Raw genomic sequence first — 26,995 nt, 5'->3', positions numbered from 1 at the left:
CTGTCTAGATAAGATGAAAACTATTCAGTGGGGATTCTACCTCCCCCTGCACACTCTAAAACAGAACTTCCTCTTGAGAACTTGTAAGCCAGTCACTTTGTGCCTTTATAGACTCCACCGCCTCCCCCTCCCCATTTTAGGTAGCCAATGTCTAAGTTGCCTATCTCTATTAACCCTGTATACAGAGGGGGTAGGATTGATACTTGATGCAAAGACTCCTTCCATTTCAATTGATATTTTGAGTTACTACATCTAGATGTACAGGTCATAAAATTGTAGTAATTACACTCGTTTACTATATCAGAATTTTTTTTTTTATCTTCTTCTAGTCGAGTTCTGATCATTAAGCTGTCAAGGCTAGGTCAAATGGATACTATCTGCAAGTTTGGGCATTCTTGTGCATCTCCCCTCACTTCATACCAGCTGGATGCTTCGCTCTCTGCTCTAGTCATTGTGGCTAAGTCCTTGTCCATGGGCTCAGGAGTCCTCAGGTCTTGTCACACTTCAGGCCAACCAGCCCTTCTTCTCTCTCTCTCATCTCTAGGTCAACAGAAGTCTCTGGAACGTGGTCAAATTCAGCTCATTTCTTCATTGCTGCCTTTTCCCCCTCTTGTACTCAACAGTAGAGCAATGTTGTCATCAAAAAGCTTACATGCATGTTCATACGTTCCCTGTGAATTTCAGACCTAAAGGATTTTGTCCTGAAGGAACTTGATTGCTTGCTTTGATGGCTCCCAGTGAACAACTTGCTTGTTCTTGTAGTAGCCAGACTGAGATGTTTGACTTTTGGATTTTTCCTGCTGCTCTTGCTTTCAAGAATTATCTTCTGTTCCTCTAGGTGTTCCAGGCTGGTCTGCTTGTCCTTTCTAGTGGGAATACCCCACCTCATAAGATCCTGGATGGGGCTCAGGATTCCACCTAAGGTCCTGTACACTACACAGGCTCTGCAGTAAGCCTATTTCACTGGGCAAGTTCTAGAACCCCTTTTAGGTATTCCAATCAGGTATAGGCTGAAGACAGGCTTACAATATATGTATTGTATTTTGTTACATGGCTTTAATCTCTTTTAAATTATAATCATTTTAATGATGCATAGGTGAGAGGTTAAGTGAAAGTCCCATCGCCATTTTTTCATCATGTCATTGATTTTTTTTTTTCATTTTAAATAAGCTTTTTAGTTCACAGACAGTAAAATTAACATTTTGACAAATGCATAGATTTATGTTAAGCAATCTTATCATCATCCAGAATTCCTTCATGCTGCCTTTTCATAGTCAACCCTCTTTAAGTTCTCTTCACTGCCAGCAAGCAAGGTTATAAGGTTATATCATCTAAATTTTGAACAGCCAAAAGAGCAAACAATTCCCTTGCCCATAATCCCTGGCAACCAGGGATCTGCCCTTCTTCCCTATAGTTTTGCCTTTGTCAGAATGCTTTATATACATAATTGTATAGTATATAACTCTTAATGTCTGGTTTCTTTCACCTAACGTAATGCATTTGAGATTCATTGATGTTATTGCATTTATCAATAGTTTGTTCCTTTTTATTTGTTGTTGTTTTTAGGTACCATCGAGTCAGTTCTGACTCACAGTGACCCTATGCACAACAGAATGAAACACTCTCTGGTCCTGTGCCATTCTCACAATTGTTAAATTTGAGCCCATTGCTGCTACCACCGTGTAAATCCATCTCCTTAGGGGTCTAATCTTTTTTTACTGACTCTCCACTTTACAAATCATGATGTCCTTCTCCAGGCACTGATCCCTCCTAGTAATATGTCTAAAGTATGAGAGACAAAGTCTCGTCTTCCTGGTGTTTAAGAAGCTTTCTGGTTGTACTTCTTCCAACACAGATCTGTGTGCTTTTCTGGCAAACCATGACACTTTCAGTATTCGTCTCCAACACAAGAACTCAAATGCATTAATTTTTATATTCTTATTCTTCATCCAACTTTTATATGGGTATGAGGCTACTGAAAATATCAAGCATTAGGTCATGTATACCTTAGTCTTTAAACTGACACCTTTGTACTTGAATACTTTAGAGAGGTCTTGTGGATTTGCCTAATGGAATATATCATTTGAATTTTTGACTACTGCTTCCTTGAGTGTTGGAATTATGTAGTCTTCGACAATTTCAAACTTGTCTAAATTTATCATGTTACTTACCGATTTAGGTGTGCAGAGTTTTTTGTTTTTTTTTACAGTGAGTTAAAGTCCATATTGAAGACTGTGGTCTTTGATCTTCGTTGTTGTTGTTAAGTGCCGTCGAGTCGGTTCCGACCCATAGCAACCCTGTACAGGGTTTCCGAGGCTGTAAATCTTTACGGGAGCAGAATGCCTCATCTTTCTCCCGCGGAGCGGCTGGTAGTTTTGAACTGCTGGCCTTAAGGTTTGCAGCCCGATTCGTAACCACTACCGTACCAGAGCTCCTCTTCATTAGTATTTTAAGTCCTTTTCACTGCCAAAAAAAACAAGCAAATCTGTGTTGAAAGAAGTACAGTCAGAATGCTCCTCCAAAGCCAGAATGGCCCAACTTTGTCTCCCATACTTCCGACATGTTATCAGGAAGGGACCAGTTCCTGGAGTAGGACATCATGCTTGGTAAAGTGGAAAGTCAGAGAAAAAAAGAAAGACCTCCAACGAGATGGATTGGCACAGTGTCAGCAGCCATGGGCTGAAGCATAGCAACGATTATGAGGTTGGTGCAGGACTGGGCAGTGTTTACTTCTGTTGTGCGTAGAGTTGCTATGAGTCAATACCAACTCAGTGACACCTACTCAGTGAGACCTAACATCAACAACAACATCTGCATATCATAGGCTATTAATGAGTCTTTCTCCAATCCTGATGCTATAGTCTTCTTTACATAATGCAGCTTCTTGGATTATTTGCTCAGCATACAGTTAAGTATGGTGACAGGATACAACCCTGGTGCACATCTTTCCTGATTTAAAAATATTCAATATTCTCTTGTTCTGTTTGAACAACTGCCTTGTAGTCAATGTATAGTCTCCTCATGAGCACAATGAAGTATTCTGGAATACCCATTCTTGGCAGTGTTACCCATAGCTAGTCAAGATCCACATAGTTGAAAGCCTTTGCATAGTCTATAATGCAAAAATAAGCATCCTTTTGGTGTACTCTGCTCTCAGCCACGATCCAGCTTCAACAATGATATACCCTGTTCTGTGTCCTCTTCTGAATGAGGCTTCAATTTCTGGCAGTTACCTGTCAATGAATTGTTGCAAGTGACATTAATTACACTGATTGATTGTTTCTATGTTCCCTTTGGTCACCTTTCTTTAGAATGGTCACAAAAATGGATCTCTTCCAATCAGTTGACCATAGCTGTCTTCCAAATCTTGGCATAGGTAAATGAACGACCAGTGCATCATCAGTTTGTTGAAAGATTTCAATTTGCATCCCGTCAATTCCTGGAGACTGCTTTTTTTTTTTTTTTTTTTGCCAATGCAAAAAAAAGTGTGTCTTGGACTTATTCCTTCAATACCGTCAGTTCTTGATCACATGCTACATCTTGAAATCATGGAACCATTTCATTTTGGTACAGTGACTTTGTGTATTCTGTCCAACTTCTTTTAATGCTTTCTGAATCATTCAATATTTTGCCCATAGAATGCTTCAGTATTTCAAGTTGGTTCTTGAATTTTTTTCTTCAGTTCCCTCAGCTTGAGAAATTCTGGGTGTGTTCTTCAGTTTTGGTTTATAACTCCAGGGCTTTGCACATTTCTTTATAATGATTTGCATTGTCTTTTCCAGCTGCCCTTTGTAATTTTCTGTTCAGCTCTTTTATTTCCTCACTTCTTCCATTTGCTTTAGCATCTCTATGCTGGAGAGCAAGTTTTAGAGTGTCTTCTGACATTCATTTTTGTCTTTTTCTCCTTTCTTGTCTTCCTAATGATCTTTTGCTTTCTTCCTGTATGATCTTCTTAATGTCATCCTATAGTTCTTCTGGTCTTTGGTACTTACTTTCAGATGCATCAATTGTGGCAAATGTGTGGCAGTGGAATATTTTTATAGAGCGATCAAAGTGGTTTACAAGGCAAAAACCAGGGAGTGGGAAAGGACACTGTTTAGGGTATACTGAGCTTACATTAAGGGAAATGGAAAACTTCTGTTACCTTAAAACATGATAAGCATATTTATTGCCATTGAACTGTACAGGCGAAGACCATTGATATGGCAAATATTTTGTTAGTTGTATCTCTTCCACAGCACACAAAACGAAACAAAACAAACAAAAAAAGACTGAATCTGAACAGATTGAAAGCTCTGCACGAGTGATGCCATTCAACAAATACTTTGGCAGTTTCCCCAAGGGTGAATGATGACTCTGACAATGTGAGAGGGACTGGATGGATTAGGAAAAGTGGACAGCTTGAGTTCCGTTTCCAGGAAGGTGGGTAAAGTGGCAAAGGGAGTTGCTCATGAAATAACAAGTAAGGTCATTCATAAATATGAGGAAGTAGGGAGAGATGTTGGATGTTTTGAAGAGCAAGGAGCAAGTATAACGTAAAATGAGTTACTGAATGGACCAAGGAAAGATAGTAAGATGCTATGTCTCTCTGAGGGTCCTCTTGAAAATATGAGTTGGGTCCCATCCAGGTTACAGTTGTTGGCATGCTATTAACAACTGTTAGGTGCCATTGAGTTGGTTCCAACTCATGGTGTGGTGGTGGTTGTATGCCGTCAAGTTGGTTCCAACTCAAAGCAACCCTGAATAGGGTTTCCAAGGCTATAAATCTTTACCAGGGAGTCTTGGCATGGCACTGTGGGTTAATGCGCTGGACTGCAAAGTTGTTTTTGAACCGCAAGGTCAAAGGTTCAAAATTACCAGCTGCTCCTTGGAAACCTTATACAGGGTCACTGTGAATTGGAATTGACTCAATGGCACTTAACAACAACGGTGACAACAAACAATACAGGGAGCAGAAGTTTCATCTTTCTCCCACAGGGTGGCTGGTAGGTTTGAACTGCTGACCTGTCACTTAGCAGCCCTGCTAGTGACTGTTTTATGTACATGAGAGTGAAACCCTACCCAGTCCTACAGCATCCTGACAACTGTTAAGTTTGAGCCAGTGTTGTAGCCATTGTGTCAGTCACTGTTGGAATCCCTGTGCCAAATAACCACTGTTATAGAACAATTTCAATTCACATTAGACTTATGGGGATTTTATCAGAATAAGGGAGTACCCATGGGAGTATGTGGTATACAAGCATGTCATCAGTAAAGCTGGTTCCAGTGTAGAATTTTTAACACCCCCTGCTGTTCACTTGGGAACCGGGCACATTCATCCTCTACAAAAGGGAGGGGCTTGATGAGATTTCAGTTCAAATAGAAAATCCAAGATTGCAAAGACTATCCCGTTTCTTAAAACATCAAATTCTTAAAATTTGAAACTTTAGTCTTCTCAACATAAGATATGTTTTATGGCAGGTAAGGTAAAATCTAGCATTATATTTATGCTAAACTGCCTTTCTTACTATTTCTTTTTAAATTGGATACACTTTCACTCTTACTTAACCTGTGATTGAACATTTTATGTGACTGTAAATAGGTTTCCAGCTGTGGGAAAGTTTTCTCTGAGTATTTTCTGGGTTATCACAGCAGTGTTATGTACGAAGAGAAATTACTGTAGCATTCTCCTAAAGTGCTTTAATGGAAAATTATTTTGCAATCAGAATGTGTCTGGTCAAAGACGTAATGTTAAAGGCTCTGCAACCTTGATTACAACGTACTTTTCCAAACAAGATTGTAATTGTTGATAATTTAAGTTAGCCTCTGCATTTAATAGGCTTTACAGTGACCCACATTGCATCTACATTTGATTCCAGATGATCTCAGCCATAACAAAAGGAGGCAATACAATTCCTTGCCTCAGTGAGCTTGCAGTCTAACTTGGGAAGAGCTGGATTACGTAAAATATATGCATAAGGATATAATATATAAATTGACAGAATTGAATCCCTGCAACAGTACGAGTATTAGGTCATTGTCAGATGTCATGGAGTTGGTTCTGACTCAACAGCAAATCTTTGCACAACGCAAGGAAACACTCTCCAGTCCTGGGCCATCCTCATGAGTTTGACTCTTGAGCACATTGCTGCTGTCACTGTGTCAGTCCATCTTATGGGGAGCCTTCCTCTTTTTTGCTGACCCTCCACTTTACAAAGCATGATTTCCTTCTCCAGGGACTGGTCCCTCCTGATAACATGTCTGAAGTATGAGAGACAAAGTCTTGCCATACTGGCTTCTAAGAAATATTCTGGCTGTACTTCTTCCTACACATATTAGTTTGTTCTTTCGGCATGGTACTTTGAATATCCTCCAACAAACATAACTCAAATGCATCAGTTCTTCTGTGGTCTCGTATTTTCACAGGTATATGAGGTCTTCCAACTTTCACAGGCATATGAGGTCATTGAAAGTACCATGGCTTGGGTCAGGCTCACCTTAGTCCTCAAACTGACATCTTTGCTCTTGAACACTTTAAAAAGGTCTTGTGCAGCAGATTTGCCCAATGCAATACATCATTTCATTTTTTGACTGCTGCATTCACGACTGTACACTGAAGTATTTGACAACTTTAATCTCTTCATGATTGGTTCAGTTGTGAGGATTTTCGTTTTCTGTATGTTGAGGTGCAGTCCATACTGAAGACTGTAGTCTTTGATCTTTCAGTAAGCATTTCCTTCCCTTTTCTTTATAATCCAGCTTCTCGGATTATTTGCTCAGTTTATAGATTGAATAAATACGGTGAAATGATACAACGTGGTGCACACCTTTATTGATGTGGTCACGAGGTGAAGATTAAACACTGACGCAGAAACATGTTTAAGGAACGATCAGAGACCAAAAGTCATGGGTTTGCATCAAAGGGATCCAGGAGAAAGGAGGCTTTAACTGATGTTTTCCTTGTGACTATCAGAGAGAACGCTTTAGAGTAACTTCAATTTCAAAACTTAAAATTACGGTTCTTGACATTTTTAGAAGCCTTCAGAGTTTACTTTGATAACCACATGAGTAATAAAGCAGGACCTGGAATGTTAAAGAAAATATTGAAAGTCTGTCTACATGCCTGCAAATCCTGTCCCTCCTATAGGTCCAAATTGAGCCATGTGCGAACATGCCAGGCACGCTGTGGCAGTGCTTTGGCGCCGTCTGTGTCACCTCATCTACTCCTTGTCACTGGTTGACTCCTGCCCAGGAACCCTCTGTTCTTCCAAGTCTCCTCCTGTTACAGAAAAGTCTTTAGGTCTAAGATGGTCCCTTAGTCCATCCTTTTTGTGTTTCCTTAGTGCATTTGCCAGCACTGTGCTGAAACAATTGTAGGCATAAAATGCACTGAAAGAACACATCACATTGCTAGTGTGAAATCCTTAAAAATTAGCCTACCAACACAGTATAGTGCCCACAGCTATGTCTGAAACAGTTCTGTCCTGGTGTGGCGCTGTAGAATCAGCACAACATTATATAAAGCACTGCCAGTTCTGATAGCATAGTGGTTTACAAGTTGGGCAGCTAACTGCGCAAGGTCAGCAGTTTGAATCTATCAGCTGCTCCACTGGAGAAAGATGAGGCTTTCTGCTCCTGTCAAGATTTTTACAGCCTCAGAAACCCTCTGCTAGGGTCACTCTGAGTTGGAACCGACTCTAGGGCAGGTCACCACCACCATTATATAATGCACCAGGACCATAGTGGCTCTGTAGGATAAGTACTGTACTGCTAACCATAAGGTTAATAGTTCTAATCCACCCACCATTTTGCAAGAGAAAGATGAGGCTTTCTGATCCTGCAAAGATTTATAACCTCGAAAACCTTATACAGAAAGGATCGCTAGGAGACAGAACCAACTTGAGGACAATTACCAATAACAACATTGTATAATGCACAGGAAAAAAGCATTGCTAAAAATTGTAAGACATCATGGCCAAAGCTGGAAGGAAATTAATTCTGCTGTGAAAGGGAAACAACTTGTAGATGGAAAGGATATGTAATTAAAACTGAAAATATGACCTGAAATGCTAGCACTATACTCCTCAGGCAACCAAAAGAGTACTTAGGTTCAGTGTTAACGACGTCATTTTATCACTGATGACAGCTAACTAAGCTGTCCTCCTCCCACCCCCTCCCAACCCCATGTCATTTCAAAGCTACACATTGAGGGGGAAAATCTCTGGATTGCTCTCTTACGTTATCTTTAAAATTTGGCTTGTGCCTGGATCAGTCTAAGACTTTATTTTTGTTGCAAATAAAATCAGAGGAGTTAAGAATTCATTGCATCATTCTGGTGTGTTTTTAATCAACTTTGAGGTATAATTTCCATATAGTAAAATGCTCCCATATTATAATTTCAGTTTGATGAATCTTAAGAAACGTATAAGCCTATGTAACCATCCCCACAAAAAGACAGAATTTTCACCACTCCAAAATGTTCCCTCCTACCTCTCATCCTAGACTTTCACTGAAACACATCCTATAGATTAGATTTGCATATTCCCAAAACTCATTTAAATGGAATAGCGCAGGAAGTATCTTGCATGTTGTTGTAGTTAGACGCTGTCTACTCGCCGTCTACTCATCTAGTTTTCCACAACAGAAGTGAAACACTACTTGGTCCTGCACCATCCTCATGGTTTTTGTTACACTTGAACATATTGCTGTTGCCTTGGTGTCATTCCATTTCGTTGGGGCTCTTGCTTTTTCACTTCCTAATCACATGTCGAAAGTATGACAAAGTCTCACCATCCTCACTTCTAAGATACATTCTGACTGTACGTTTCCAACACAGATTTCTTTGTTCTTTTGACAGTCCATGTTAATTTTAATATTTTCCTCTAACACCATAACTCAATTGCATCAATTTTTCTACTGTCTTCCTTAATCAGTGTCCAACTTTCACATGCATATGAAGTTATTGAAAATACCATGGCGTGGGTTAGGCACACCTTAGTGCTCAAACTGATAACTCATTCAAATTGCAAGGTCCACTGTTGAAACTCTCTAGCTGCTCCTTGGAAACCATATTCAGGGTCACTGTGAGTCGGAACTGAATTTGATTTTTTGGCTGCTGCTTCCATGAGTATTGATAGTAGATCAAAATAAAGCCTCTGACAACTTCAGTCGTTTCTTGATGTTGTTTTCTGGCCCAGTGGCGAGGATTTCTGTTTTCTTTACATTGAGATGCAATCAATACTGAAGGCTGTAGACCTTGATATGTTCATCAGTAAGTATTTTAAGTCCTCTGCCCTTTCAGCAAGGAGGGTTGTACCATCTGTGCATCTCAAGTTGTTAATGAGTCTTCTTCCAGTCCAGATGTCTCACCCTTCTTCATATAATCCAGTCTCGAATTATTTACACAACATACAGGAGCACATACAGCAGCCAGAATAATAAGATTTCATCTCTCACACTTTGGACATGTTAACAGGAGGGACCTCGAGAAGGGAAGTGTATCATGTTTGGGTAAAGTGGAGGGTCAGAAAAAAAGAGGAAGAACCTCATGATGGATTGGCATAGTGGCAGCAGCAGTGGGGTCAACAACAATTGTGAGGTTGGCGCAGAACTGGCAGTTTTTCCTTCTGTTGTGCATTGGGTCTGGGGTCAGTATTTATAACAGATCTTGGGGAGCTGTGGTTGAATGTGCTGGACTGTAAGGTGAGTTTGAACCACAAGGTCAGCATTTGAAGCTCACACCAGCGCTCCTTGGAAACCCTATACAGGATTGCTGTGAGTCAGAAGCGACTCGACAGCATACAACAACAACAAGGCTGTGCTGTTTGTATTTCACAGATGACACAGATTGTACGCAGCATATTGGGATGTGGTGGTTTCTCTTACAACTTGGAAGTAAATGGAAGGTTTCCAATGTCTTTGTTGCTACTCAGTGAAAAGGAAGTTTAAAAAAAAAAAAAAAAAAAAGGTTTATGCTAATTCCAAGGTCCAATGAAAACTCCCATAGGAGTAGAAGGAGGGACCTTGAGTATCAGTCAATCAGATCCTGAGCCCTTAGGCCCCAAGTGTATCACTGTGTAGTTGTCTCGCGGCCCTGAATATACAGGTGAAATCTTCTCAGAGCTTGTTGCTGATTTGCACCTGGTGTTGATTTTATTTTAGAATAGAAAATAAACATCATAGTTGAGACATGGAAAACAAAAAGCACATCATGATCTAGAAACTTAGAACCAGGCCTAACCCATTGTTGTTGAGCCTATTTCTACTCACAGCCCCTATCAGAAAAGGTAGAACTGGCCCATAACATTTCCAAGGCTGTAAATCAGTATGGAAGCAGCCTGTCACATCTTTCTCCTGTGGAGCTGCTGGGGATTTTAACTGCCAACCTTGTGGTTAGCAGGCAAGTGCTTAACTGCTGTGCCACCAGGGCTCTAGGAGCTTACAGGCAGCATATTGACTCTACAGTGAAAACTGAGCACATTTCTGGAATAAGCTATCTTAGCAGTCTGCTAAGCAGCACTTCGTGAGCAGGGTTATTAATCACAGTATCAAGTTCAATTCCGTAAGAGTCTTGCTATTTAATTTTCTCTCTGAATTTATTTCATAGCATGATCAATGCTTTCTTTTCTCTTCATTAAACGCAGCAGTAGCTCATTTAGCTTTTGGCATGTGTTATCTTAGTTCAGAGGGACAGATGTTAATTAGCAGGTCCGTGGTGCAAACCTAGTAGCCTTTCTGCAGGAGAAAGATGTAGCCTTCTGCTTCTGTAAACATCTACAGTATTGGAAACCCTATGGGGCAATTCTCTTCTGCCCTACCGTGTTACTATGAGTCAGAATCAACTCTACTGCAATGGGTTTTGACAGTGGTTTATCCTATCTCACGTTAAATATTGTTTTGTGTTGTCTGGTCAGTTCCAACTCATAGCGACCCTGTATTTGGTTTCCAAGGTGTAACTGGTAGTTTATTTATTACGGATATTTTAGAACTTGAGTTGAGCGTTCTTTTTCTTATTTATTTTAAAGGCTTTTATTGTGGATTGAGTGAAAGTTTACAAGGCAGATCATCAGTTTTACATTCAACAAATCATACACCTTGTTTCATTACAATGATTATAATCCCCTCCATGTACCATCAATTAACAGTATTTCTCTCTATCCACTTTAGCTTTTTTTTAAAAAAAACACTCAGGCATATATAATAATTTATACCTCCAAAGGGCACATTCTGACCTCCTGGCCACCAGCTCTTAGTCCCTCTCTTCCCATGAATCTAGAGTCCTCAGCCGCTTCCCCGCTCCATGACCCCATCTCTGCCTCCATCTCTGATGTCACTGCTTCTTTGGATAAGGTCCTGCATTCTTCTTGTGCTCTTCTCCTTTGATGGTCCTAGGGTCCTCTGTTACTGGACTGTATGATTAATCACTTCGCTGTTTTTGTTACAAAACTTCTACGTTTACAATTGTGACAGTCGGAATGAGTCAGGATAATAATTTTTCACTATTGAATCGTTGGAATCTTATCCCCATCTCTTTTCACCAGACCCATCTAGATAAGATGACAGCTATTCAGTGGGGACTCTTTCTTTCCTTCCATACCCTTAAACTAAATTCCCTTTTAAACCTTGTAAGCCAGTCACTTCATGCCTTTATCGCCCCCTCATTTTAGATAGCCAGTGTCTAAGTTGCCTGTCCCTATCTATCCTATGTACACAGGGGATAGCATTGATACTTGATGTGAAGACTCCTTACCTTTCTGTTGGTATTTAGAGTAACTACCGCTCTGAGTATAGATCAGGTTCATCAAATTGTAGCAATTTACTTTTCCTTGCTTTATCCAAAAAAAAAAAAAAAAATTTGTGTGTGTGTGTGTTCTGATTATCAAACCATCGAGGCTAGGTCAATTGAGTACTGTCTGCAAATTTGGGTGTTTTTGTGTATCTCCCCTCACTTCATATCAGCTGGATGCTTCACTCTCAGCTCTAGCCCTCTGTGGCTATGTCCTTGTCCACAGGGTCAGGTGTCCCCAGATCTCACCATACTTTGGACCAACCAGCCCTTCTTCTTCTCTCATCTCCATACCAATGGCAGTCAATGGACTGTGGTTGAACTCAGCCCATTTCTTCATTGCTGCCTTTCCTCCTCTTCCATGCACCAATAGACCAATGTGGTCACCAGCAAGTTTACATGCTTGTTTGTGTATTCCCTTTGATTTTAGAGGGGAGTTTGTCTTGAAGGAACTTGATTGCCTACCTTGATGGCTTCCTTGCTAACAGCTTGCTTATTCTTGTAGTAGCCAGTCTATGCTGACATTTTTGCTTTGGGTTTTTCCTGATGATCTGTCTTTCAAGATGTGTCTTCTGTCACTGTAGCTGTTCCAGGCTGGTCTGCTTGTCCTTGCTAGTGGGAATGTCTCACCTCATAAGGTTCTGGATGGGACTCAGGATTCCACCTAAGGTCCTATACTCTGTCAAGGCTTTGCATGAGGCCTATTTCACTGGGCAAGTTCTAGAACCTCTTTTAGGTATTCCAGTCAGTTATAGGCTGAAGACGTGCTTATGAATGGTGGTTATGAATCTTTGACCTTCCAGTTAGCAGTCTAGTGCCACACCAGGACCTCGTATTAGATGCCATCTGTAAATTGCGATAATAGTTATGTCAAAACATGCCAAGTTTAAAGAATGGTAATAGACAGTAGAGTGCATTGTCCCATTGCATTATAGATGGCTGTGATGCAAGATTAACAAGTAATAAATACTCAAAAGCTTTGAGTATGAAAAATACATACCCACTAAAGATGTTTCATTTATAAGAATGCTACTTACTGCCCCCTTGCCCTATGAGCACCACCTCAAGTACTCAGTAAGGTTGGTTCTGCTCTTTGACTTATGACCCAGGCATCTTTGGTTTGCTTTTGCTTTCTCCCCACCTCTGTGCCTTCCTCCTGCAGTGAGTGTCATTCAATTTGGAATATTTACGGTATGTCTTTCCCTTCCACCCTCCACTCATTTCTTTTAATCATGTTGCTGTGTATGTATTTTGACTTAGTCATGGTTTGGGGCTCCACATCTCATCCGAATTCCAATTTTTTAAACTCCGCATCGTGTTTGTGATATCTATCTATGCTGCTGCATATAAATCTAGTTCATTGCTTCTGACTGCTGAATAGATTTCCATCTAATGAATAAACCAAAATTTACTCTTCCATACTCCTAGTGACAGACACCCATTTGCCTCCAACTCTTTGCTCCTACAGCCAGTGGTACTTCAGGATGAACAGCCTTTTTTTGCTTCCTTGTGGATGTGTACAAGCATTTACATTGAAGCAAAAGTGAAGAAAATGTCTGGTTTCACAGATTTTTTTTTTTTTTTAGCATCATTAAATTGCCACCAGTGTAATATAGAACCTTGGGAGCTCTTTAAATACACACATTGTATAAAAGATGACATTCAGGAGTGCAGTTGAGATTACCGTTAATTATAAACTTAGTGCTTGAAGATTCTATTTTTTGTAGCATCATTTTCCTTTTCTGCTAATGATTCTTCAGGTGTTGGTGACTTTGCTATACCTGTGGGGTGCCAGGTTTCCAGAGAGAGAACCAGCCTGTTATCTGAGGAGTGGGCAAATGTGGCACACCACTTTCTATTTAAAGAAATTAGTAATTTCATCAGGTAGCAGGTACTTTAGGGTTTTCCTTTTTTTTTTTTTTAAGTGCTAATTTTTCTTTTCATCTCCATGGGTAAGATATTAACTCAACTCTGTGTTGCACTTTGAACAACTGCTTTAGAATATCAGTGCCTGGAGTATGTTGCTCTGTTGTTGAATATGTTAAATGTTGTTGAATTGGTTCCAACTCATAGCGACCCTATGTGGTTTGAACTGATGGGTTACTCTATAGTTGTTGTTGAGCGCCATCGACTCAGTTCATAGCAACCTTGTACATGGTTCCCGAGGAGTGGCTAGTGAGCTTGAATCACCGATTTTGTGGTTCAAACCGACTTTGCAATTCAGCACATTTTCCACATTAGGACTCACGTTACTCTAGAGACTGCAATAAATAATGCCTTACTTGCCACAGGTATTAGCTTGGTTTTCTGTATATCTTTTTGATCTTTGTGCTCTATGACTATGGGATCAGTGTTTGATACTTGAAAAAAAAAAAAAAGTTTGGAACCATTGTGCATATTGGGAAACAGCTGACTCTGGAGACTTGGAGGAAAAGCTCAAATATGCAGTCCTGGCATGACATTGTAGGATAAGCACTGGAGTACTCACTGCAAAGTCAGCGGTTCAAACCCACCAGCCACATCTTGAAAACCCTTTACAGAGTCACTGTGTGTCGGGACCAGCTCAATGGCACTTACCAACAATGTAGTTTAGGGAGGGTCCCTTTTAGTGATATCGGATCACACTCATATCCTACTGGCTAGCTGATTTCCCGTATGCAGTATGTACCAAATTCTTGTCGCTCCACTGAAACACAGCTTAGCCCCTCCACTTCCCACTGCATGTGCCCTCTTATGCCCTAATGGGTGATAAGATCCACCTGAGTTCTGTACATGAACCCTGGTCCCCAGAATCAAATAGCGGAAGTCCTGGCCTTTGGGATCTCCACTCGTTCCCCAAACTCTGCACACCAGCATCAACTCTGCATTTCTCCCCCTGCCGGACTTCCTGTCTTTAAACTCAGTGTTAAACATGCCTGGAAAACTGACAGAACACAAATAGGATGCATTGGCTCTGTCTTAGGCAATTGAGTTTCTACTGTAAAGAAACAGGGTCACAGGTCAGAAGCTCTAGGTCATTTTTAGGATTTTTACTGTTTAAGAAAGGTATTTGCAATCATTTGTCATTGGTCTTGCAAAATTCTGTCATGAGATATACACCGTCATTTCTGTCCAAAACAAATCCATATTTTCCAGCTACTGATCCTTCCTGTTTCTAACCTGAACTTTCCAGTCCAAAAAAATCCATATTTCCCAGCTACTGATCCTTCCTCTGTTTCCAACCTGAACTTTCCAATCACCAGTAATTATCAGTGCATCTTGATTGCATGTTTGATCAATTTCAGACTGAGGAAGTTGGTCAAATTCTTCAATTTCATCATCACTGACTGTAGTGGTTGGTATGTAAATTTGAATAATAGTGGTATTAACTGGTCTCCTTGTAAGCATATGACATTAACCTATCACAGATACTGTATTTCGAGGTAGGTCTTCAAATAATCTTTTTAATTATGCATTTGATGCCATTTCTCTTAAATTTGTAGTTTCTGTCATTCAAAATGACCAATACTAGTTCATTTCAGCACACTAACGCTTAGGATATCTATCTATCCTTTTGGGTTCTATTTCACTTTTGACAACTTCCAATTTTCTTACATCCATACTTAGTATATTCCTTGTTCCCATTATTAATGGACATTTGCTGCTATTTCTCTGCAATTTGAGTTGTGCTCCATCAGCAAATGAAGGTTCCAAAAACTTTACTTCATTTCACATGAGCCCGGTAAATTGTACTTGAGGAGGCATTTTAAGGCCCTCATCTTCTGGCACTATATCTGACAGTGTGGTACTGCTGTTCATAAGGTTTTCAGTGGCTAAACATTCAGAAGCCAGCTGCAGGGAAGGCCAGCTCACTTGTGACAACCTGCCCCAGGGAGTGTCTGAAGGGGGTCGATGGGGCCCAGGGTACATACCTTTCCCTTGGCACCTTATGGGACCAGATTGAACAATATTTGGGCACTAGACTCACTCTCTGAATCCCAGGAGCCGAGGAGGACAGGGGTTGGGATTTGGGGCCTGGAACCTCATCATCACTAACTAGGTGGCTTCTAGGCCAAGCCCAGCAGCTAGACAGAAGAGGGGCTTCCATCTCAAGACCTGGTTCTGATATCTCTGCACTCAGACACCTGGCTGCCATGGACGTATGTGTGATCGGACATCACATGGTCCGACATTCACGGCACATACCCATATATAGCACATTGTTCTATGATTACAATTGATAACAAGCATGAATAAGGATTCTACATGGCCTGGTGTGGGAAGGAGGGCCATGGGGAGCAGGGGCAATACCGTGAGAGACTGTAGTGAGTGAGACCAACCTTAGTGATGTCACTGCATATGGTGTCTGTGGCTAAGGGTTGAGGTGCCGCAATGTATGTTTTTCCAGTGTGATTTAAATTCCCACTTGATGATCCAATTAAAATAAATAAAATAAGTATATAGTAAAATGAAACCAGACTCAGAGTTGGCTTCCGGGCCTTAGTTGAGAGTGTCTCTAAGCACAGTTATTAAATGTTGCTTGGCGTTTACTTGTCAGGCGATCAAAATAATTGTTGAAAATACAAAACAAGCTCCAAATAAAATGGTACCCTCCTACAGATTTCATTTCCTTTCACTACAATCAAATCTGGCCTGGAAATGCTTTGTGCCTGAAATGTGGCTTTGAAGGAAGGAGCACACACTTTACACTCTCCTTAAAGCCACCAGACGTGTGTCTTCAGCAATATAGGGATTGCCAAGGTCTTGAAAGGCATCTTTCTCACCCCAGTGAATGGCAGCTCCATCATTCAGTGAGTCTCTTCTGTTAGCATGTCACCACCAAAGCCAAAAATCCAAACCCACTGCCAGAGTCGATGCTGACTGAGACCTACAGAACACAGTAAAACACCCCACAGGGTTTCCAAGACTTTACCAAAGCTGACTGCCACATCTTTCTTCCTCAGAGCAGCTGGTAGATTTAAACCTCCAACTTGGTGTTGCGCAGCCAGCTGCTTTAACCAATGTGCCACCATGGCGCCGTCATGTCACTAGAATGGGGATTATATTTTAAAAGGGAGGAGCCATTGAGGCACTGAGTTTAATTTGTTTGTGACCCTTCACAATATTTCCTGCTATTTGTTTCGTCTAACTGCCATCTTTTTTCCCTCCTAGCCACTGTTCTGTTAGTGGTGAGATAGGGGAGGTGGAGGGAAAAATGACTTTTTTATAGCAGTAAAGAATTACTTTTATCTCTCTCATTTTAATTGACTTTCCTATCATTTCTCCGTTGTGGTCCTCCCCCACCCCCCCACACTGCTTTTAGAAATCACACAGCAGCAACCTGGGGGTGGGGGTGGGGTACCCACCAGAGCGCTCTTGAAACTTGTGTGGTGTGGGGGTGGGGGTGGGGGGTTGAAATCCCATTCATTGTGCTGTGGTCACAAAGACAAATGTTGGGAGGCTGTTCCATCTTTCAACAGATTTTCATGTGACTAAATAAATTGCTTAAATAATTAGTTTTCGAACTTTCTACACACTTTATGCCCTTGGGTGGTACAAACACTCACCCAAAGACACCTTGGAAAACAGGCCTGCTGACCTGCTTCCAAAAGGTCACAACTCTGAAAACCCAAAGGAGCAGCTCGGCTCTGGTCATCAAGAGTCAGGACCAATCAGCAGCTAGCAACACTCTACACCAGGGCAGCGAACTCTAAGGTCAAAGGTCCACATTCTCCCTTCTTCTGTTTTGCTTACTGAAGTTGTACTGGCATACAACCTCACTCATTTGTTTCTCTGTTGCCTGTGGCTACTTTCATTCTACAAAGAATGGCACAACTGAATTGTTGTGACACAGACTGCAAAGCCAAAATATTTGCTCTCTGGCCCTTTAAAAAGTTTGCTGTCAACTAAGAATATTTCTTTCTTGTACTATTTAGAGAAGTAATGCATGCCCTATGGGGGGAAAATCACAAAGTCATTGGTCTAGTACCAAAGAAGCAGAAGTCTCCTGCACCAACTTCATCTCCATTTCTCAGAGGCTTACGAATGGGGCTGTTAACCTCGGGGTCAGCAGTTCAAAACTACCAGCTGTTCCGCAGGAGAAAGATGAGGCTTTCTACTCATGTAAAGATTTACTGCGTCAGAAACCCTGTGCAGGGTCACTATGAGTCGAAACTGACTCCACGGTACTTAACAACATCATTGCTAACAGTTTCTGGTTCGGGTTCCCCTTATAGTCATTATATCTTTAAGTAATATACTTCCTTTCCCTGGTTTATCTGCTAAGACATTATTTTGACTTACTGCTATAAAAGAATTATTTACCACACTTAAGCTATTTCCCACTTTCCCCTCCCAGTTTTTATTCTAATATTATTTTATAGATTATTTTAGAGGTTACCTTTGTGACCTTCAAGAATTCACTTAAAACATCTGTTTCTTGATTTGTCAACTTTAGATAGTTTTGCATCCTATCCTTTAAGGTGAATCTTTTAACATATTTAATGTTCCTTTTAGCGACTCTGCTTTCCATCTTCACATTTTTATTGGGTCTTTATTATTTTTATGTTGTAAGCTATAATTGTCCATGATTTGTCTCTCAGTTGATTATAAGAACAAGAATGAACATGTATAATAATTACAAATACTATATACCATTTACCCAGATAGTGTTAACTAAATCTTTAAGCAGTCAAGTCCAAAAGGTCGTCTTTTGTTTTCTTTGTAGCCGTTTCTGGGTCATGGTCAGATGCTACTATTTCTTTTTCTCTCATTGTCTTCTTGGACTCCATTTTCACTTTGCTGGATTACTTAAGTAACTTTCTTTTTCATGTAGCATATAGGAGTAAAGTTTTTGAGTTACTACTTACCTTCAAAATGAGTGGACTTTTGCTCTCCAGGGTTGTTCTGCTTGTTCATCTTGGACATTTGTTGGTTGTCCTCAACTGTGCCTGACTTTCCTTTCCAGGTGTTCATGTTTCTTTTGCAGAAGGCCTCTCCCTTGGGTTGGAGATTCTAGATAAGGAGCGCCCCAGGAAGGTTCAGGAGTGGGGAAAAGACTCCCCGCCCTGGGACTTGATTAGCTTAAGTCTGAAGGACTAGAGTGTCGGCCACCCTAGGCAGCAGTACCCTTCTTTAGCTTTTTGCAGGTGGTTTGTTGGGATGACTACCAAGTCTTTAGTGGTAATCTGGTATGACCCTGTGCTCTTCCGGGCTCCTCTCCAGGGTCTGGCAGCCCCATACAATGGATCACACACTGCCTTTAAAAGACTTTAGTGCGAAGTAGAACCTGCAACCACCCTTTTATAAAAACCAAACCATTGGCACTGCCACCCACTATATTCTGTGTCATAGCTACTACCCTATAGACAGAGTGGAGCTTCTCCATGAAAGACAGTAAGTCTTTTGGAGCAGATAGCCTCATATTTCTCCCAAACAGTAGCTGGTAGGTTTGAACCCCCAACCTTGTAGTTAACAGCCCAATGTGTAACAGAACTCATTGTCACCAGGGTATCTACTCTGTTACAAGGTGCTATAGTAAAGGGATCCCAGTGGCCTTGGCTTTTCTGAGGAGTGCTCTTTAATGTTTTCACTCTAGTAATCCTGCTCTTTTAGTGGGGTCAAGGCTAAGACTGGTATATGTTTGCTGTGCCTCTCTGGGAGGACCTGCCTTCACCTCCGGGAACTTGAGCTGCAGGTTCCATTCCGTCAATTCTGTCTTCAAAAGTTATGGAAACGTCTCTTGTTTTCTAGTCTCATTCCATTTAGAGTATATAGTTCTGTCATTTCGGGGGACCCATGGGAAGTGGAAGAAGTAGACATACAGGCTTAGTCTGCCATATTAAATTGGAAATTCGTGAGGTATTTCCTTCAGAGCCCCATTTTTTCTCTCTATATATGTATATATGTATGTGTATATATGTATAATGTGTGTGTGTATATATACATACATATACACATATATGTATATATATACATACATATACACATATATGTATATATATACATACATACGTATACACACATATATACATATATGTATATATAATTTTATTATTTTTAAAATCTTGACTCCATTAATCATTTCTTATTAATTGGCATTTGGCATGTAATTTGCCTGGTAATCAGCAGAGGATGCTTTTGTGAAGGAGTTTCTTTTGTTCAGTGATAGCTGGACTCAGAATAGGAAGAGGTAACGCAGCAGAGTCACCATAGAAATCAAATTAGCTTTTCAAAATTCCAAGAACTCGACTCTGATTTGCATATTCTATTTCGGAAAAGACAGGGTTGGGGACGCACTGCTACAAAACACAGCTGCTACTTACTGCTGATCGTATCTCGCGTTTTCTAGTTTTTGTAAAATAAAATGGTTTCACTTCCTCTGCGCACCCGACACAACACACACGCACACGCGCACGCGCACACGCACACGCACACACACCTTGTCATTCACCCTGCAGAGTGACCAAAGGTGAGCGGTGAGCTGATAGCAGAGGGAGCAGTACTTTACCTCTGCCTCCTGAAAACATTAGCTTCGCAGTGATTATTTTCACTGGTCCTGTTCTTTTTTTCCCTTTCCCAACCAAGACACCCTATAATCATCCCTTGAAGCTCTCTGCTGTAAGGAGCCAACTTCTTTGTATTGATTAGTTTTTAAATCTTGCCCATCTCTGCACCCTGCCCCCCAGTGTTTCTTTACTCTTTTCCTTTTTCACGGTATAATTTTGTGTTTTATATAAAGGGCAATTGTTGGTGAAGAATCATAATGGTGGCCCTTAAAATATCTTTTTTTTTTTTTTTTAAAAAAAGGCTATTTCTACCAATCTCTTAATTTTAAGTGTGATTTTCTTCAAATCTGAGCAGATTCTTATTTCATCTTAGGTTTTCTTTTATTTACATAAACAAGTCAAAATAATTCAAATGCTTTTATTTTTTATTTTTCCCCTCAAATCAGTTAACATATAAACAGTTCTCAGCCTTGTAACAGATTGGCTATATGGAAAATATAAATAAAATTCACAGAACTGATCTTTGGAAACATGGTGCTTTCCCCGCTAGACCACAAAACCGGATTGAATTCATCCTGAAAAACATACAAGTGGGGGAAAGGGAAGGCAGTCTGATTTCTCCTTTCGTCCTCATTGATGGAATGTGGGTTTCTTTCTGCATCTTGTCTTCTCATAGCCCCATTTCTCCTGTTGCTGAAGCTGGTTATGTCTATCACTGTGGGTGAGATGTCGGTACTCATGGGCGCTGGGGGAGGAGAACTGGGCAGGTGCAATTATTTAACAGGTATCTGGGAATGATTGCAGCTGTTTTACTTTCTGGGCACTACCATTTATTAAATATATGTGTTAAACCAGATAAACCAGTTATATGATAGAACTTTGGGAGTATGGTGGTAATGGTGCTTGTGTGCTGTGGAGTCGGTTCTGACTCAAAGTGACCCTGTATAGGCTTTCCAGAAGTCCTGGTGTGGTCCTGTGGCATTAATGCGCTGGACTGCAAAGTCGGTTTGAACCACAAGGTGGCGGTTCAGGCTCATCAGGCGCTATACAGGGTTACTATGAGTCGGAACCTACTCAACAACACTTAACAACAACAGCATAGGCTTTCCAAGGTTGTAAATCTTTATGGAAGCAAAAAGTTTCATCCTCCTCCTACAGAGTGACTGGTTGATTTGACCTGATAACCTTGCAGTGAGCAGCCCAGCTCATAATTCCCTACGCTACCGGGGCTCCTTGGTAGCATAGTGGAGTAAAATCAGAAAGAAAAATCAATGTCATCAAAGATTTTGAGAGACCAAGAAGCGTGTGGGAGAAGCCACCATCTTAACAGTGAGTGGGACCCTGCATTGGTGTTCTCTGAATATCTGGAACAAGTGATTACTGAGTGACTGCCTTCCCCAACTTCTTTTGTTCTTGGCTTCAGATTCTCTGAGCTACAGATTGTTTCCTTTGGGCCTTTTAACCGAGCAGTACTGACCCAGGTGGGGTGAACCTAACCTGTGTAATTTATTTGTTAAGCAAGGATCCCTGTGTTCTTCTGTGTAATGTAAGTTTGTCTGTGTTTTTCATATGAAAGTAATACATGTTTATGAAAAGACTCAAGATGGATTATCTGTAGTGCCAGCATCCACAGAAAACCACTGTGAAGGTGTTAGATATTTTCTTTCCATTTAATGATTAAAGTTGGCGTTTTGGTTTTGTTTTTTTAAGGTGAGGAGGATATAACCAGTTTTGAGGAAAGACTACTTAATAATGGCTAAGGTTAAGTCTGTGAAAGAAAAATAAGTGAGAACATCAGGTGTAATTATTTTGTGTCCTTGCTCATTTTAAGTATTGAATTTCATATTCTGAAACGCAAATATATTTTCTCTTAAAATTCTTCTGAGCCTCAAATTAGTATCCTCAACTGCTGTTTCCCATGGTCAGCTCTTCCCTTCCTCAGTGACAACCAAGCACCTGCCTTGCACAGTGGCCTGGCTGTGAGCCGTAGACCTTTTCCTTCTAGTATCTCCCCATCTTCCCATTTACCTGATTCCTTCCCCAAAGCATTTGAACATATTCAAGTCTTACATCTTTAACAAAAAACAAAAAGACCCTCCAGGCTAACCCAACACCCCTCCAACTGCCACTTTATCTTTCCTTCCAGCCAATTTCCTGAAGCCTGCTTTCTCCACTGTGGTGTAGCATCTGTGAACAGCACTCAAATGAAACCACTAAGATTGCCAAAGGCTTCCTGGTGGCCCTAGTCAGTGGGTCTCACCAGCCTTCTGCACTTGACCTTGCTTCACCCACTGACACACACCTTACTTTGTTTCCCCTTCTTTACCATGGCTCCAAGCTCCCAGGGAGGCTGCCCACACCCTCTCTGCCATTACACGTGTGCTTCTGTCCCCTTCTCTCCTTATCTCATCTTTCCGCTTCATTGGAATCTCTTGTATTCCCATGGCTTTATTTGCCACTTTTATACACACAAAAATCTCTGTCTATAGCCCCCATCCCTTTTATGGGCTTGGGATGTCTCTATCCAACTGCCTACTGAGCATCTCCACACAGATGCTTGAGAGACAGCTCGAAGTCTACAGTCCCACACAGATGCCTGCTCCTCATCCTGTGCATATCATTCCAGTGGATGGATAAGTGATGGAGATCCCAAGTCATCTGCTAAGTGTCCCCAGTCATTCCTCCGTGCTGCGGGATACCTTCCTGACTTGTCCATTCTCTGTGCCTCAGATGAAAAAAGCTGACGGTGTCATTCCTGGGTTGAATTCTTCAGTGCCTTCTCACTCTAAAGTTTGGTTACACAATTCCATCATCTGGCTCTTGGTTGCATCTCTAGCCCCTCTCTCCTTGCTTCACCCCCATCCTTTGTATGATGCAGTTTCAAAAAATTGTGGAAAAACTGAACTGAAAAAAAAATGGAATTTTTGTACAAACTTTCCAAAGCCCCCAAAACACATTTGTATGTTCACTCTGCAAATACTCCTCCCCCTTTCCTCGCCTAGCTAATTCCCTCTCGTTCTTCATGTCTCTGCTTAAACTTCCTTCAGGAAACCCTCTCTGACTTGGGAAAAATGAGAATAACTGCTGATCTGTGTGTTCCTGCCCCAGTATATACTCACATTGGACTGCTAGCCACAAGGTTGGTGGTTCAAACCCACCAGCCACTCCTCAGAAACCCATACAGGGTGGCTATGAGTCAACACTGACTGATGGCACTTGATGACAACAGCTCATGTGGTCTGTGAGCCAGGAGGACAACATCTGTTATACTGTAGTATCCACTAGCACTTGCCTATGACCAGTACATTCTAGTCATGAAATAAGCATGAGTAGATGAAAGTAACGCCCTTTCCTGCTAGCTTCCAGTGGTGCTGGTAACTACCTAAATAGCGCTCAGCTCCATCTGTGTGGGACTCTACAAGGAGTATATTACCCTGGAGTTGTTCAGTAGGAAGTTAAAAGCTTGGAATGAAGAAGTCAACTTTATTGTTGTTGTTATGTGCCATCAAGTCACTCCTGACTCATAGGGACCCTGTATAGGGTTTCCAAGGAGTTGGCTGGTGTGTTTGAACTAATGACTTTGCAGTTAGCAGTTGTTGTTGTTGTTATCTGCCGTAGAGTCGATTCCAACTCATAGTGACCCTGTATAGGGTTTCCGAGGCTGTAAATCTTTACGGGAGCAGAAAGCCTCAGCTTTCTCCCGCGGAACAGCTGGTAGTTTCGAACTGCTGTCCCTGAGGTTTGCAGCCCGATTCGTAACCACTACACTACTAGAGCTCCTTGCAGTTAGCAGTACTTACCCTAAAGTGTCACACTAGGACTCCTCAGGAACCTATTTTGTAAATATCATTTAAAAGCAACAGTTCTCTATGGGATTTTAGAAGGTCTTATTATAAAAATATTTATAGGAAAGTAAACTATACAGAGTTAACTCGTGCAAGCTTGTTACCAACTGTTTTAGCCATTAAAAATGGCCTCCTGTTTTAATTACCATTTGTCTAAGCAGTACAAATGTTCCAGTTTTAGGAAGCTATACACCATATGGAAGCCATGAGCACTGAGGTCTGCAGCAGCCTCGCTCAGTCTCTCAACGTCCGGTCCTGATTGGAGAATTCTTCACACATTTTCTAAGCACTCTACATCCACCTTTCTCACCAGGGCGCTTTTCCCTCACTACTCCCCATCCAGACTTTGAGGAAGTTGAAATGGTGCAGATTTTTTAGGAGAGATGGAAAGGAACCAGTGACTTGGTCATGGTGGGACTTTAGCAACTTGAGGCCTCCCATTGGCTGAAAAACATAGATATCTTTCTCTCTATTGGTTCATTTTTTATCTAATGGTTCCAGTGAGGTGGGTAAGTCTTATATAAAATCTTACCTCAGTAATTTAATGGAATGAAATCATGGCACAGTATAGCTTTCCCCAAATTATTTGTGGATTCTAACCAATTTCCTTATTAATTCATCTCAGATCAGAACTGGTACATATAATGTCATCTGATTATGCTGTTTTGTCTATAGATATTCTTAACTACTATAGGTCCCTAATTCGTATTTTGCAATATCCTCTTTGGTCACAGAGTCACATTTAAGTGAAAGCTGCCTGTCCCTGGTCCACTCCAGATTGCTTGTAACATCAGAGAGTGCCTGGCTTGTCCTGGGGTTCTGCCGATTTTAGAGTCTTCTGATTTAATTATGACTTGTTCTGGTAGATTCTGATTTCCTTCACTTGTTCATTCTTCTCCCAGGAGGCATCCATTTTTTATTTATCCTCCTTTTGAAAATATCACAGTAAGGATTCCATTCAAATGTTTTCAGCTGTTTTCTTTCTTGACCAATAATCCAAAGCCCACATTTTTTAGCAGCAGATGCTGCAGTTTCTTAGGGGTTGTTCCATCTTCTCCATGAACTTTCTTAATGTCCAATTCTTGCTTTTCTATAAAACGTTAAGAGTAGTAGATGGTGTCACTTTATTGCCATAACTGGTTGTTGGTTTTTTTTAAAAAAAATTTTCATTGGATAAATTGTGTGTGTGTGTGTGTAATTTTACAAATGTATTTTAAAGTTTTTATTGTAAATTGAGTGATAGTTTACAGGGGAGAACATCAGTTTGACACTGATCGTTTCATTGCAATAATTACAATCGCCTCCGTGCATCATCATTCAATAGTATTTGCTTCCATTCCCTCTGTTTTTTGTTATTTTTTTTTTTTTTTTGGGGGGGGGGAGCGGGATGTACCAAAAAACACTCAGGAATATATAATAATTTAAATAATCAAAGGGCACATTCTGCATGCATGCCTCCTGGCTACCAGCACTCAGTCTTTCTCTTTCCATGTGTCTAGAATGCTGAGCTGCTCCCTCTCTCCATGTCCTCAGCTCAGCCTCCATCTCTAGTGCTGTTGCTTCTCTGAATAGGGTCCCACGTTCCACTCATGCTCTTCTCCCATGATGATCCTAGGGTCCTTTGTTCCTAGACAATGAGATTACTACCCCCTTTTTGTTAGAAAACTTCTACCTGTACAGTTGTGACAGTCTCAATTAGTCATGGTAACAGTTACTCACTATTGAATCACAAGAATCTTAACCCTATCTCTTTTCACCAGACCTGTCTAGAAAATGTGAAAACTATTCAATAGGGACTCTACTTTTTCCCCCACACTCGTAAACTAAACTCACTCTTGAAAACTCGTAAACCAGTCACTTTGTGCCTTTATCATCCCCTTATTTTAGGTAGCCATTGTCTAAAATTGCCCACCCTTACCAGTCCTGTATACAAAGGGGATAGGTTTGATACTTGATGTGAAGACTCCTTCCCTCTCAGTTGGTATTTTGAGCTACTACATCCATGAGTATAGGTCAAGTTCATCAAATTCTAGCAATTTACACTTATTTCCCTTATCAAAAATTATTTTGTTTTTTTACCTTCCTCTAGTCGAGTTCTGATTATCAAGCCACTGAGGCTAGGTCAAATGGGTACCATCTATAAAATTGGATGTTCTTGTTCATCTTCCCTCACTTCATAATCAACTGGATGCTTCACTCTCAGCTCTGTCCTTTCATGGCTATGTCCTTGTTCATGGGCTCAGGGGTCCCGAGTTCTCAACACACTTTGGATCAACAGCCCTTTCTCCTCTCTCTCATCTCCTAGTCATCTGGAGTCGGTGGAATTCAGTGGTTGAATTCAGCTCATATTTTCATTACTGCTTTTCCCCCACTTCCACTCAACAGTAGACCAAACATGGTTGCCAGCAAGCTTACAAGCCTTTTCTTGTGTTCCCTTTGAGTTTCAGTTTTGGAGGTGGAGGTTGTCCTGAAGGGACATGATTGCTTGCCTTGATGACTCCCCAGCAAACAACTTGCTTGTTCTTGTAGTAACTAATCAGACTGCCAATTTTGTTTTGGATTTTTCCTTCTGATCTTTCTTTCAAGAAGTATCTTCTGTTGCTCTAGCTGTTACAAGCTGGTCTGCTTGTCCTTTCTAGTAGGAATGTCCCACCTCAGAAGGTTCTGGATGGGGCTTAGGATTCCACCTAAGGTCTCGTACACTCCAAAGGCTCCACAAGAAGCCTATTTCGCTGGGCAAGTTGTAGAACCACTTTAGGTATCCCAATCAGTTATAGGCTGAAGATGGTGTTTACAAGCTTTCTGTAATCATCTTAATATTATTTCTCATTGTCAGACTATGCTTCGATCCCTGTATCACAGAGCCCTGTTGTTCCAAGGTTGAGCATGCATCACTATTT

General features: G+C 41.0%; 1 protein-coding gene across 1 annotated transcript in view; it reads left to right on the top strand.

The window, feature by feature from the left end:
- The window catches only part of ANO10 (anoctamin 10), a 272,952-nt gene that overhangs the window by 157,518 nt on the left and 88,439 nt on the right, over window positions 1-26,995 (top strand). The gene's annotated exons all lie outside the window — the stretch shown is intronic.

The sequence above is a fragment of the Chrysochloris asiatica genome, unplaced genomic scaffold, assembly GCF_000296735.1.
Source record: "Chrysochloris asiatica unplaced genomic scaffold, ChrAsi1.0 scaffold00124, whole genome shotgun sequence".
NCBI lineage: Eukaryota > Metazoa > Chordata > Mammalia > Afrosoricida > Chrysochloridae > Chrysochloris > Chrysochloris asiatica.
This window is presented reverse-complemented; position numbering and strand designations above follow the sequence as displayed.